The sequence below is a fragment of the Talpa occidentalis genome, unplaced genomic scaffold (genome assembly GCF_014898055.3).
Source record: "Talpa occidentalis isolate TD23 unplaced genomic scaffold, MPIMG_talOcc4v2.1 talOcc4.16, whole genome shotgun sequence".
In the NCBI taxonomy this organism is placed as follows: Eukaryota; Metazoa; Chordata; class Mammalia; order Eulipotyphla; family Talpidae; genus Talpa; species Talpa occidentalis.
This window is the reverse complement of record NW_023601653.1, coordinates 74,097,622-74,110,929: the sequence shown is the minus strand read 5'-3', so window position 1 is coordinate 74,110,929 and position 13,308 is coordinate 74,097,622. Positions and strand designations below refer to the sequence as shown.

General features: G+C 40.8%; 1 protein-coding gene across 4 annotated transcripts in view; it reads right to left on the bottom strand.

Moving 5' to 3' along the window:
* ERC1 (ELKS/RAB6-interacting/CAST family member 1) overlaps positions 1-13,308 on the bottom strand; it is a 302,352-nt gene that overhangs the window by 17,861 nt on the left and 271,183 nt on the right. The gene's annotated exons all lie outside the window — the stretch shown is intronic.

The following is a 13,308-nucleotide window of genomic DNA, read 5'->3' as shown; positions in this document are numbered from 1 at the left end:
CAGTTTTAGACAGCTATCTGTACATAAATCAGCACAAGCTTTTTCGTCCTGATGATTCTATTTTGTATTTGCAGATGTCACTGAAGTACTAATGTCTTTAATTTTTAACTTATGTCTAGACATTGCTCAAATGCTGGCTGCTGTCTTCACTGAAGCATTCTTCCCTGGCTGAGATAATTTGATTTTTTCCTATGTGATACTCTGTGTTTAAGATCCTCCTATGTCACCATCTTTCCTGAAAGGTTGTAACTTGATAAATGTCATTCCTTTTCTGAACAAGGAGAGAGGAGGTGGAGACAAAGAAAGCATGGCAAGAAAACAGAAAACATGATTACAAAAGATAAAAGTGGGAACAGATCCCTCCACATACACACCAAACCCTCATAAGAGATTTCCATTGGTCTGATTGGCCTCTTTACATTACAGTCCAAGAGCCAAGAGTGGGGAATCACTTCTTTTCTTTTCTAGATTTATTTATTTATGCATACAAGAGCTGGGGTATAGGCCAGAGGTGCTGGGGGTGGGGACGGTGAAAGGATTCACCAGAGACAGAGGGGGAAGCAAAATAGGCAGATCTACTGAAACCCACTGCTGAGAGGAGCACTGGGCGAGACAGGAGAGGTCTGCTGCACCATATGGGTAGCTCCCTGGCCGGGGATTGAACGCTTTGCTGCAGTGGCTGCTGACAGCTTCATAGTGCTGAGATTTAACCCCTTGGCCACCAGGGAGGCCTGGGAGTCATTTCTTGTCTAAAAACATTCTCAGGACATCAAAGGAACTGCGATATATCATCCCACTAAAGCCACCTGGACTTTAGCTGATAACAATGCATTGTATAATTGAAATTTGCTCAGAGTAGAATTTAAAAAAAGGCATGTGAAGTGATGGATGCATTAATTAACTTCATGGAGGGACTCTTTTCATGAGGTACATCTCCATTAATCCATTGCACTGTATACTTAAGTACCTTACAAATTTGTCAATTATAGGGCCTCCCTGGTGGCACAGCGGTTAAGTGCTGGGTTGTGAAGCTGCCTGCAGCCTCTGCAGCACTGGTTCAATCCCCGGCCGCTGGGCAAGGGTCCCGCACGGTGCGCAGACCTCTCCTGCTGCCTGCTGCTCCCCTCAGCAGTGAACTTCGTCCGTCTGCCTGTTCTGTTCCCTGCTCTGGCTCTGGTGAATTCTCTCACCCTCCCACGCTTCTGACTGTACCCAGTGCTTGTATAAATAAATAAATCTTTAAAAAATTTTTTTCAATTATATCTCAATAAAAATGAAACAAGAACACAAGTCATCCCTCTGTGGCATGCTTAGATGAAATGCAGTTCTGAGGCAAAGAGATGGGGGGGAGCCTCTATGAGGCTTTACCAGTTGGAAGATTGCTATGTTGTCCTAGAGGCTTGAGAGAGTGTGGCGTGTTATAAACAATGAACCAGATTTCCCAGGCAGGCAGAATTTTAATACTGTTGTCTAAGTTGGTTTGGTAATATCTCATATTATCTCTTAGAAATCTTACAAATCTGTTAAGTGACATGAATAGAGGCATTCAAATTAAGGGCCTGTCATTATCAAAATGGAGAAAAATTTCTTTCTTTGCCAAAGGGATCCATCAGAACAGCAGCAGGGTTCTGGGAATTACAGACACAGCCAGGCTCGCTGGCCAGCCCGTGTATTTGGTTTGGCTCTTAGAAATGAAAACTGTCAAAAGGGAAAGGATGAAAACAAAACAAAACAAAAATCCAAACAACTAATATAAGAAATCTAGTGCCGAAACTGTCAGGGCAGTAAGAAAAGGCTTCATGGCAGCAAAGACTGAAGCGTTCATCTAGCACAAAGCCTGACCCAGGCCCAGCCAGTCTCTCTGGCCAAGCAGGAAGAGAGAAGGAAGTTTCCTCCAGTCACAGGGGCACAGTGTTCCTTTCACATTCTGTCCGGATTGCTGTCTGCTATGTCTAGCACACGGCATTTAACTGAGGCCATGTTAGGGAGACACTGGAAAGGCTCCCACAGGGAACTCTGGATCATGCTTGACTGTCTTTTTCATTTTTAGGGCTAACCTGATACATTCCTTCAGTGGTGTCTCCTGACTCCCTGGTGAGAGGAAGAAACCACATGCTAATGTACAGGACAAGCTCCTGGCCCAGTAGCTCAGAGGGCCACGCAAGGAGTGCGATTACTGATCACAGCTCTGGGGTCCTGGGAGCAGTTCTGAGGGGCCCCTGGGTACACACGACCATCTCACAGAAGACCATGTGCAGGGGTGAGAGGCACGCAGAATATGATGGACGTCATGGAGAATGGGGGAGGGGCAGGGGCCTGGAGTTGCATGTTATAATTTTGGACTGCTAGAGGGAAGAACAAGAATGTGGTGAGATCTGAAAGCTCTTGGGGAAGGTTGGGGTTAAGAGAAAAATATTCCCACAGCCCCCCTCACGCTCAGAGAATTTTGTAGCCGGTGTTTACTTAGGTGAAAGGGGTGAAGAATGAGCTACCCCAGGGACATACATTTCCAGTCTAATCTGCCTCAATGGATGCTGAAGGCTCACCATACTTGTGATTACAGTTTCCCTAGGAAGTGTGGGCAAAGCCATGGCTTTCTCAACTGCTGTCACACAGCTTTATTTCTACATGGAAGGAATATCTGGGCATGAGAAGTAAAGTCCTCACCAAAGCAAGTACTTCCAAGGAGGTAGGCCTGGCTTACTGAAGAGGAGGCTCACCAAATCTCATCTCTTTAAAGACGTGATTAAGTTAAAATGAGGCTGTCAGAGCGAGCCCGATTCCAATCTGACTGGTGTCCTTATGAAAAGAGGAAATTTAGACATCTGCAGAGACACAGGGGCACCCACACAAAGGGCAGGCCGTGTGAGGACACAGCAAGGAGCCCAGGCCAGAGGCCTCAGAAGTGACCAACCCTGCAGACACCTTGATTTTGAATTTCCAGCCGCTAGAACTTCGAGAAAATAAATTTCTAATGTCAACCCACCCAGCATATGGTATTTGTTATGGCAGCCCTGAAAACACAACATGGTTGCTATACAGTACCACAGAGGATGACTCCTCAATTCTAGCTCCAGACAGCAGAAGCACATCTTCACTTGCCCTCTGAGTGCTGTGTGCTGTGCTGTGGCCTGTTCCCATCTCACCTATTTAGCCCTGGGAGGGAGGGGTTCAGGGAAAAAACCTCACTTTTATGGCAGTGGCCCCATCAGCAGGATGTTCTTGTAAGGCGGACAGCAGATTCTGTTTCAGGTTCAGGGAGTAATAATACCAGTAGTCAGAACACCTTGCTTGTGGCTGTTTGGGGGTCAGGTCACTCAAGTAGCAGGGACTCTTCAGACAGGTGAATAACACAGGGTGGGAGGAGGTGGGGGTTATTTCTTCCGACTCTCCGGGGAAAGCAGGGCTGTGAGTAATGGGGGGGATTAAGGGGCGGCAGTGGGAATGGCCTGACTGTCTGTCCGTGTGTAGAGACTGCTTATATTTCAGGGTGATCCTTTTGACTTTTATAGCTGGGAAGTCATGCCCCACTGAGGGAGGGCTGAGTCCCACACCTTTTCCTTTCTTTTAAGGAATGTAGGTTTCTCCCAGAGAATTACTGTTGTCTATAACCACTGGTACCACCTCTGTGTCCTTCAGGTGTCCTGAGACCACAAACTTGGTTCAGAGCCCTAGATACTGACCATAGTATGGCAGTCCTCAAATAACACTATTTCATTCAGTGTCATTTTGTTAAAATGTTGAGGAGAAAAAAACCCAATTCCAAGCAGTGGCCATAATACATGAAGTTTGCAGGTTCCCCCCAGGTCTGCATGGGTTTTCTCTGGGTACGACAGCTTCCTCCCACACCCCAAAGATGTGCATGTGAAGCTCAGTGTCAGTTGCCCTGGTCTGAGGGGGTGTGGGTGTGGGTGGGTGGGAGGCACCCTGTGAGTCGAGGGCCTCCTGTCCAAGTGGGTGCCTGCTTTGTGTCTGAGCTGCCCAGGCTCTAGCCATCTACCACCCTGAACCAGAATAAGCAGATTGGAAAATGAATGAATGAATATATACATGATTATTTTAGTATTACAAGTGTTTTGGGTTTTTATTTGATGATGCTTTTGTGGCAGGGTAATATGCCATCGGAACTTAACTCCTATTAGTATCAGTCCAGTAGAATTGGTTTCTTATACGCTGTTTTTGCTTAAAAGTTGGTTTCCTGATATCAGAAACCTGTCAATGACATTGTGGACTTACTGTAGCTAATGCCTAGAAGAAATTTAAGATAATTCTATTTTTATACTGTCCCTGAATCTTTTGTAAAGAAATAAAACAGTTTGGAAGAAAACTAAGGACAATTTATTTCAAGAGCTTTGACAGGACTGGAAAACAGTCATTCCTAAAGTTTCTAAGTCCATGGGCTTCAAGTCAGCGGCACCTATGTTGGTCACGTTTCAGCACTCACTAGGATTAATCTTCTTTGCTTACTTGCGGGAGCGTTATCTCTGGAAGATGACATTGGAGACGACAGCCTCGTGCTTAATGTACTGGATTATAGTAGCTGTCAAGGCTCATTAAAATTCCAAGAATGTAAGTAATTGCTCTTGCAGGAGCTCTAGAGAATCAGGAGTGCTAACCTTCTCTCATACTTTAAACAGAAAGGGAAAAATGCAATTAGGCCAGCTAGAAAACACTACGCTCTCGATAAATACAGAACTTTTTGATGAAAACAATATTCCATATTCATATTTTAGAACTCGAAAGAGTCCAATGCAAGGTCAAGCTAATGAAAACCACTCTAAAATATAAGATTCTTCAAGGGCCTCCCTGGTGGCACAGAGGTTGAGCGCTGGGTTGAGAAGCTGCCCGCAGCCTCTGCAATGCCAGTTCGATCCCCGGCTGCCGGGTGAGGGTTCCACATGGTGTGCAGACCTCTCCTGCCGCCCGCTGCTCCCCTCAGCAGTGTACTTCGGTCCTTCTGCCTGTTCTGCTCCCTGCTCTGGCTCTGGTGAATTCTCTCACCCTCCTGCACTTCTGACTGTACCCAGTGCTTGTATAAATAAATAAGTAAATAAATCTTAAAAAAAAAAAAAAAGAAATTATTTGAAAATAAAATAAAATAAAATATAAGATTCTTGCATTCTCTGCTGCAAAACTGGAATTGCATGAAACTGGAATTGATAGTAGGTGTCTGATGTCCAATTTTATTCAGCCCTGCAAGTTAGGAATAGGCACTGGTAAAGAAGATCAAGAGCTGCTTGTCAAAGAATGGAGGGAAAGACCTGTAGACAAAACAGAAACAGCAGAATCCTCCTTCTCAGTGACACGTTAAGGAAGGAAGTGGTTGGAGGGATGTTGTGTATCAACAGAGCTTTGGTCTAGCTAGGTCTCAATCTTAATTCTCTCTTTCCACAAACAAGATAATTTTACATTTAGCACAAAGCCTGTATTTTGTCCCTACTTAAGGATATCCTTTTGTGTGTGCACCATAAGGTTGTGCTCACATTGGTAGTGAGTTGTGAATAATGCTCACTATCTGTGTCATTTCAACTATGTGAAAGAGTTCCTTATCTCCTCTACAGTTAAATTCCCATTTCCTCTCCCTTTCCCAACTTAGTTTTAGTGGATTTTATCAAAAATCAGCACAGTTTTGTATCCTAGAGTCCTTACTCAGCAGCCTGGCCTCTCCTGTGGTGCCTGCTAATTCTTCCCCATCTTCTTTCTCCTTCTTTACGTTTTGTTTTTTTTTGGTACCAGCTTTTCGTTGCCAGATTTTCAACATCCAATTGGCAAGATACTCTGCTCTTTGCATAAAAAAGGTTAATAGCAGCTGTCAGAGGAAGGAAAAAGTATGGGACTGTGTGAGAGCAGAGAAAATGTGAGGCCACGCCACAGGGTTTTCCTAATACATTTGTTAACACACTCACACACAGACACACACCACCTCAAGTCCAGTCCCAGGACAGACACTTATTTATCTCAGGGCTCTGCCGTTCTTTTTGCTGCATTGCTGGTCTTGTCTCTCTTTCAGCCTCTCACACACTCTGTTGTTCTTAATTTTTTGGACAACAGTTCAGCGCTGGAGCTGAAGAAACAAATTTAAACACCACAGAAAGAAGAAAACCAGATCAGAAACATTTAAGTTGGGAACCAGAACAAAGTCTGCTGCTCCACAAAGAACCATTTTTCTTTTTTTCTTATTTTCTCTCTCTGCTGCCCTTTATCCTGTGCCCCCCAACAGCTCCTGCGTCCATTTGGCTCCCTTGTGTCGTACAACAATCAGTGCAAACGCATTCAAGAGAGAAGAAAGAAATGTCCTGCCAGTGCCTGATGATGGATGCCTTCCCTGAGTGCGGGAGATGACTTTCAGGTTCTGTGCCCAATAGTGTTCCAGCATTAACACCCCCCGATTCTCCACCTTGAAAAGAGAGGGGTAAAAGCCAAAGAGTGATTGATCAAAATCGAGAAAACAAATGGAAGAAGGAAGCCAAGGAGAGGACAAGGTCTAAGCCAAGTTTTGGAACAATACTTCCCTGAAAATTAAAAATGGGACTGAGTGCTGGGAAAGAGAGCCGGAATCCCCAGCTCTGTGACCCACAGAGCGGGCTGGCTGATACAAGTTCATTCCAGTGTGGTCGGCCCCTGGCGGGAGGCTGGCATTCATAATGGAAAAAAAGGATCTGTACTCTAAGGAGAAATTCCATTTTTAGCTTTATAGCGGAATCTGCCTATCAGTCAAATTGCTTCAAAAAGTTCAAAAGGAGACTGGTAGTGGGGTATATTTCTGGTTTTGCTTTAAATTAAACTATCACTGACATACAACAAAATGCAAAGATCTTTAAGTGTATAATCTGATGAATTTTGATAAACACACAGCTCCATATAGCCATCTACCCAACCGAGACAGAGAACATTTCTATCACCCCAGAAAGCTCCTTGTAACCCTTTTCAGTTGATTCCTATAGGCAACCAGTGTTCAAATTTTTATCATCATAGATTAGTTTATTCTGTTCCTGAATACAATATAAAAAGAATCATACATTAATCACATATTATTATGTATCTGACTTTTTTGCTTAGGATAGTATTTTGAGATTTATGAAGTTATACTTGTATTAGTACTTCATTCTTGTTTACTGTTGGTTATTATCCCATTATATGATATGTAGTAATTTTAAAAAACCAAACTATTCTGCATCAGGTGAACATGATAACCACTACATTAAGGAAATCTGGGCATAAAAACCAAACTATTCTGTTAATGAACATATAAGATATTTCCAGTATGGGGTTTTTATAAACAAAGCTGCTATAAACAATCTAGTGCATGTCTTTTTGTGGACATAAGTTTTCATTTCCCTTGAGTAAATAATGAATGAATTGCTGGCTATAAGAGAGATGTACACCTAATAGTTTTCCAAAGTCTTATATCATTTTAAAATCTCACTAGCAATGTATCAAATATCCAGTTGCTCCAAATTCTCACCAACATTTGCTAATGTCAAGTCTTGGTCATTTTAGCCATTTTCATGGTACTGTAGTATTATCTCATTGTGGCTTTCATTTCCAAGCATTTTTTTCATGTGATTACTTTACCTTCTTTTGTGAAGTGTCTGCACAAGTCTTCTGTCCTTTTTTTTGTACTACATTTTTTTTTTAAATCACTGTGTAATGAATTACCAAAAAGGCATTGGTAACTCAGCTTGAAACAATACCCACTTATTTATGACTCAGTTCCTTGGGTGAAAGTTCAGGATTGGCTTTGCCAGGTTTTTCCAATGTACACTATTTTGTGCTAATCCAGTGAAATAATTTTTTAGCGGAGATTCTTTCAGACTATGTAACTATCCTGTTCTTCAACCAACTTTCATGGGCTGTTTTTCACATTCGTTGACAATTCTTGGCCAAATCAGTTATTTATTACCATGATGGTTGCCAAACAATGATTCTCTATTTCCATCACCCCTTCTACATTTATTAGCTGGCATTTTACTACAGGATACAGCTTTCCTTTGTTCCCAGTTAATTTGTTTATCCACTAAGTTCTTTATACAAGTGTAGATATAGATATTTCTATTTTGATCAGAGGCTTTAATCTGCTACCATCACTGGGAGATCCCACCCCTCCACCCCCAATCCTTCTAACATAACCCTACCACTTCAGGAACACTTCCTTAAATTTATAGCGTAAGATATTTTGGATTAATGTGGTACTTTGCTGCACACAGCCCTAGACTCAGTCATATCTCTAAGGAGCCCTGGTTTCTTTTGGTAGAAAAGACCATCTAGAAACCAAGATCCAGTTGCTAGGTGAGCACCTTGTTACTGGTGTGTCCCTGCTTCTAGCTCACATAAGTGTACACAGAGAGATATCTAAATCTATTTATCTGCTAAAAGCACAAGTCCATATCAATACCTCCAACAGCAACCTAACAATCACAGGCTATGACTTTACCCTTTCTATGTTTGCTACTCCTTTCTCCTACAATGATAAACCTGGTTCGCGATATCCTCAGTGCATTTACTCATTTGCTCAATTCCTTGTATGCAACCAATCTCCCACCCTTGTATGCCATCATTTTGGTCCTGGCTGCCAGTTCTATATCAGCTGAATTTCAGCCCTGGTCTTGCCAATAATGCTGGCCATATGGGCTGAATTCTTGGCTGTAACCTACCAAACATGCCAGCTGTGCTGGCAGAATTCTTGGTCCCATATAGGCAACGATCCTTGGATCCAATTACAGGTCAAACATGTCAGCTGTTGACCAGATTCTCAGCCTCTATCCTGCTTGTCATTTCAGCTACATCAGTCAACACCTTGATCCCAGCCCCACTGACCACGCCAGTTGATCCCTAGGCCACAATAAAGGAGAAGTGGCAGGCTAGCTGTTTTTTAAAGCATATGACTCTGCATTTAAAAGAAACAGAATTTATGCATTCTGGTATCTGCCAAAGACTAAGTCCTTACATCTATTATTGCTTAACATAGGAAATTTTCTCTTGCGATTATTGATATATAGGGAGTATTGCCTAAATACTATCCAAAAACTTGAAAATATATTATTTGTATTAAAAAACATATCAGATATATGACAATTTGGAAAGCAATACTTAAGATTTCCTATGGAATGGTTTTTTATTGATGTTATGATATTGAGATGTTAGGAAAACAATAGATCTATGAAAACTAATTGTTATATATATAAAATGGAGGATGTTGAAGGTATTTAGAATTTGATTCATCATGAAGGCCTGTGGGGAATGAAATTTCTTTCACAGTTATAAAAACAGGCAAAAAGAGCATTTCTCGAAGTAAACATTCTTTCAGGGAAAAAAGCTAAAAATACCAGGTATAGAAGGGAAACACCTCAACACAAGAAAAGTGATACATGACAAACCAAACATCAACAGCAAAATCAGTGATGAAAGGTTGAAAGCTTTTCCCCTAAGATCCAGGAGTAAGTCAAGGGTTACTACACTCACCACTTTCATTCAACATACTATTGAAAGTCCTTACCACAATAATCAGCAAGAAAAAGAAGCAAAAGGTATTCAAATAGGAAAGGAAAAAGTAACACCGTCTTTGTTGGAGGTGGTATGATCTTATATACGGAAAATATTAAAGACTCATCCAACAAAACTGCTGTCAGTTTTAACCAAATAATACCATAAAGCTGCAGCATACAAAACTGACATACAGAAAACAGTTGTGCTTCTATATACTAACAACAAAGTATCTGAAAAAGAAATAAATGAAACAATCTCATTCAAAAAACAATAATGTACTCAGGAATGAATTTAATGAAGATGATGAAAGATCTGTACACTAACAGCTACAAGACTTTGATGAAAGAAATAGCAGAAGACACAGGCAACTGGAAAAATATCCTGTGTTCATGGATCAGAAGAATTAACATTGTTAAAATGTCCACATTACCCAAAGTCACCTATAGATTCAGTGTAATCCTATTAAAATTCCAATGGACTTTTCACAGAAATTGAAAAAAGAATCCTAAAATTTTGTTGTCAACACCAAAGACCCAAATAAACAAAGCAATCCTGAGAAAAAGGACAAAGCTGAAGCATCATCATGCTTCCTGATTTTGAAATACAACAAAGTAGGGCCTCCCCTGGTGGCGCAGCTGTTGAGCACTGGGCTGCGAGGCTGTCCGCAGCCTCTGCAGCACTGGTTCGTTCCCCGGCTGCCGGTGAGGGTCCCCTGCCCCCCCCCCCCCCAAAAAAAAGAAGAAGAAATACAACAAAGTAATAGTCATCAAAACAGTATGGTACCAGCATAAAAAAAGACACATAGACGAGCTGAACAGAACTGAAATACCAGAATATACCCTTCGCATAACTAATATCTGGCAAGGAAGCCAAGAATATCAGTGAGGAATGGATGGCCTTTCACATAAAAAGTGCTGGGAAAACTGGATAACCACATGCAGAACAATGAAAGTGGACCCATCTTACACCACTCACAAAAATGAACTCAAAATGGATTAAAGACTTAAATGTAAAACCTGAAACCATAAAATTCCTAGAATAAAATACGGAAAAAGCTCCTTGACATTAGTCTGGACACAGTGGCTTCCTGGACATGGCACCAAACACATAACCAACAAAATCAAAAATGGTTTGCTGGGATGACATCAGACTAAAAGGCTTCTATACAACAAAAGAACCAATCAACAAAATGAAAAGGAAATCTATGGAAAGGGAAAAAATATGTGCAAACCATATATCTGATAAGGGGATAAATGTAAAATAAATATCAAAAACTTAGGTATCTCAATAGCAAAAGAACGAAAAAATCTGATTAAAAAATGGACAGAGAAATTGTTTTCCAAAGAAGATATACAAATGACCAACAGGTACATGAAAAAGGTACCTGACATCATTAATCATGAGGGAAATGCAAATCTACAATGAGATATCACCTTACATCTGTTAGAATGGCTATCATCAAAAAGACAAGAGTAAGTGGGGGCCTCCTTGGTGGCACAAGGAGTGAAGCATCAGCACATGAAGCTGTCCACAGCCACTGCGGCATGAGTTTCATTCCCGGCCAGGGAGGTAACCCACATGGCAAAGTAGACCTCTCCTATTTCTACCGCTGCGCCCCTCAGCAGTGTATTTCAGGACATCCGCCTGTTCTGCATCCCACTCTGTCTCTGGTGAATCCTCTCACTCTCCCACGCATCTGGCCTGTACCCCGGTTCTTGTATAAATAAATAAATCTTTAAAAAAAAGTGTGATGTTTTTACTGACTTCTGGTTTGTTTTAATCTTGAAGGATACTACAAAGTGCAAAATTAATCACATAATTCTATGTAGACAGTGCCTGAGAGCTCATTCCTGATTTTATCTTATTTTTCTTTAACTTCATTTTCCCTTGATTGTTAGAATCCTGGAGATGGGAAAGCAGAAGGGAGGATTGTCCTTTAGGAGATTTGGATATCCTCTATCCAATCTGAAAAGCACTCATTCAATTTAGAGTGCTGTGAGATTTAGAACTGAGTTTCTGATCACTCATTTTGCCCTTCTGAAACCAGCTCCCGTTTAACCTTAAAGCTGAACAAATATAATACTGTGAATATAACTTCTAATTTTATGTGGTAATAAGTAAAAATATATAATGAAAACCAGAAAAAAGTTATCTCAATGAGATAAATGGCTGTTCTTTCATGTATACAAGATAGTTAAAAATAATCTATTTTTGGTCATAAAGTATGATTTTGGTCCTAATTTAATTGTTGGAACTTGACAAGATTGCAACTAGAGGTTAAGGTTAAGTGGCCTTAAATTCATTATTTGAATAATATATGCTTGGCGAGAGAGAGAGAGAGAGAGAGAGAGAGAGAGAGAGAGAGAGAGAGAGAGAGAGAGAGATAGGGGAAACCAAAGGAATAGGACCTGAATACTTAAGCCTTTAAAATGTAACTTGCATATATCCACTCACCCGCAAACTAAAATACTTTCAATGTATGCATTAACTGCAGTCATCAAACCCAAATCTACTCAGTCTATGGTCACTATCTGACACTGGTCAGTGTGTATAAAGTCACAATACATAAAACATCTCCAAACTAGGACACTTTAACCCAAGAACATTATTATGTTCCAATAACTATATGAGCCATTGCACTGGTGACATGCTGGAAAGTTAAAGTTTATAGTTGCAGGGAAATCACGTTATACAACACAGCAGCGTAGGAATAAGAGGGTCATGGGAGACTTATAAATGTTTCCTCACCTCATGGTAAAGTCGAATAGAATCACTTGCAGCTATAAGCAAGATCACACATGAGTGTGATCTTTCCATCATATACACCTGCACATATCTGCAGTATCCCACCTGGCTGCAACTTTCTGAAACTAAGGAAGTGGTATGTTCAGTGTAACCTTTGCAAATCTATGTTTCTGTGAAAACCCAACTGTTATTTCTCCCCAACACATTAGGGTGCCACTCCTTAAGCTCTATGAAATACGTGAAAATTTAAAACCCAGAACTACTTGCATTGACATTAAAGGAAAAAAGCAGCTGTCAGAAAAGTTTAAGTTGAAAATTTCCCACAACTTTTATGTAGTTATCGAATACTTGACTTAAGAACCAATAACAACTCCTTGAGTAGAATTAATTCTACTTGCTAGGGTCAATGCCAGATTTATGGAGACACACAAGGCTTCCATCCCAAGAGCTGGCAAGAAGACTTGACAAGAAACCGAGGGTACGTCATGTAGCAGGAGATGGTACATGGTATAACTGTTACGTGGGAAACCTGGACCTGGAATTCCAATTATGTGCTGTGATTCTGGAAGCTAACACAGAGTGATTAAATATGTGATCTTCATAAACAGAGTTGTTTAGAAATGAAGCTGAACTTCATAAAAATTTTTTCTTAGCGTTAACCACGTTGTGTACAATAGCATTATACTTTGACACTACCTTAAGCTATTTCTTCAAAGACTCTGGGTGTGGAGTGTGGCTGGTTACTGACATCAATTGTCAGATTACCAAAAGCTATTTGTTGAAAGGCACTGAAGAAACTGTTTTTGGTACAAATAAATAATCAACTAAGTACATACTAAACATATGTTGGCAAATATTTACTGAATAGGTACTATACACTAGGTACTGTTCTTGGTACAGGGCATATGGCACTGAAAAAAAAAACAGAAAAGTTCATTGTCCTTTTCTCAAAGGGATAGTAATAGGAGAGCACAGTGGCGGCAGAAGGTACTGGACACACAGTTGATTAATACAAATGTCAATAGAAGGCTTTACCTCCCCCATACAAAACATAAGCAACACACATATACAATAAAC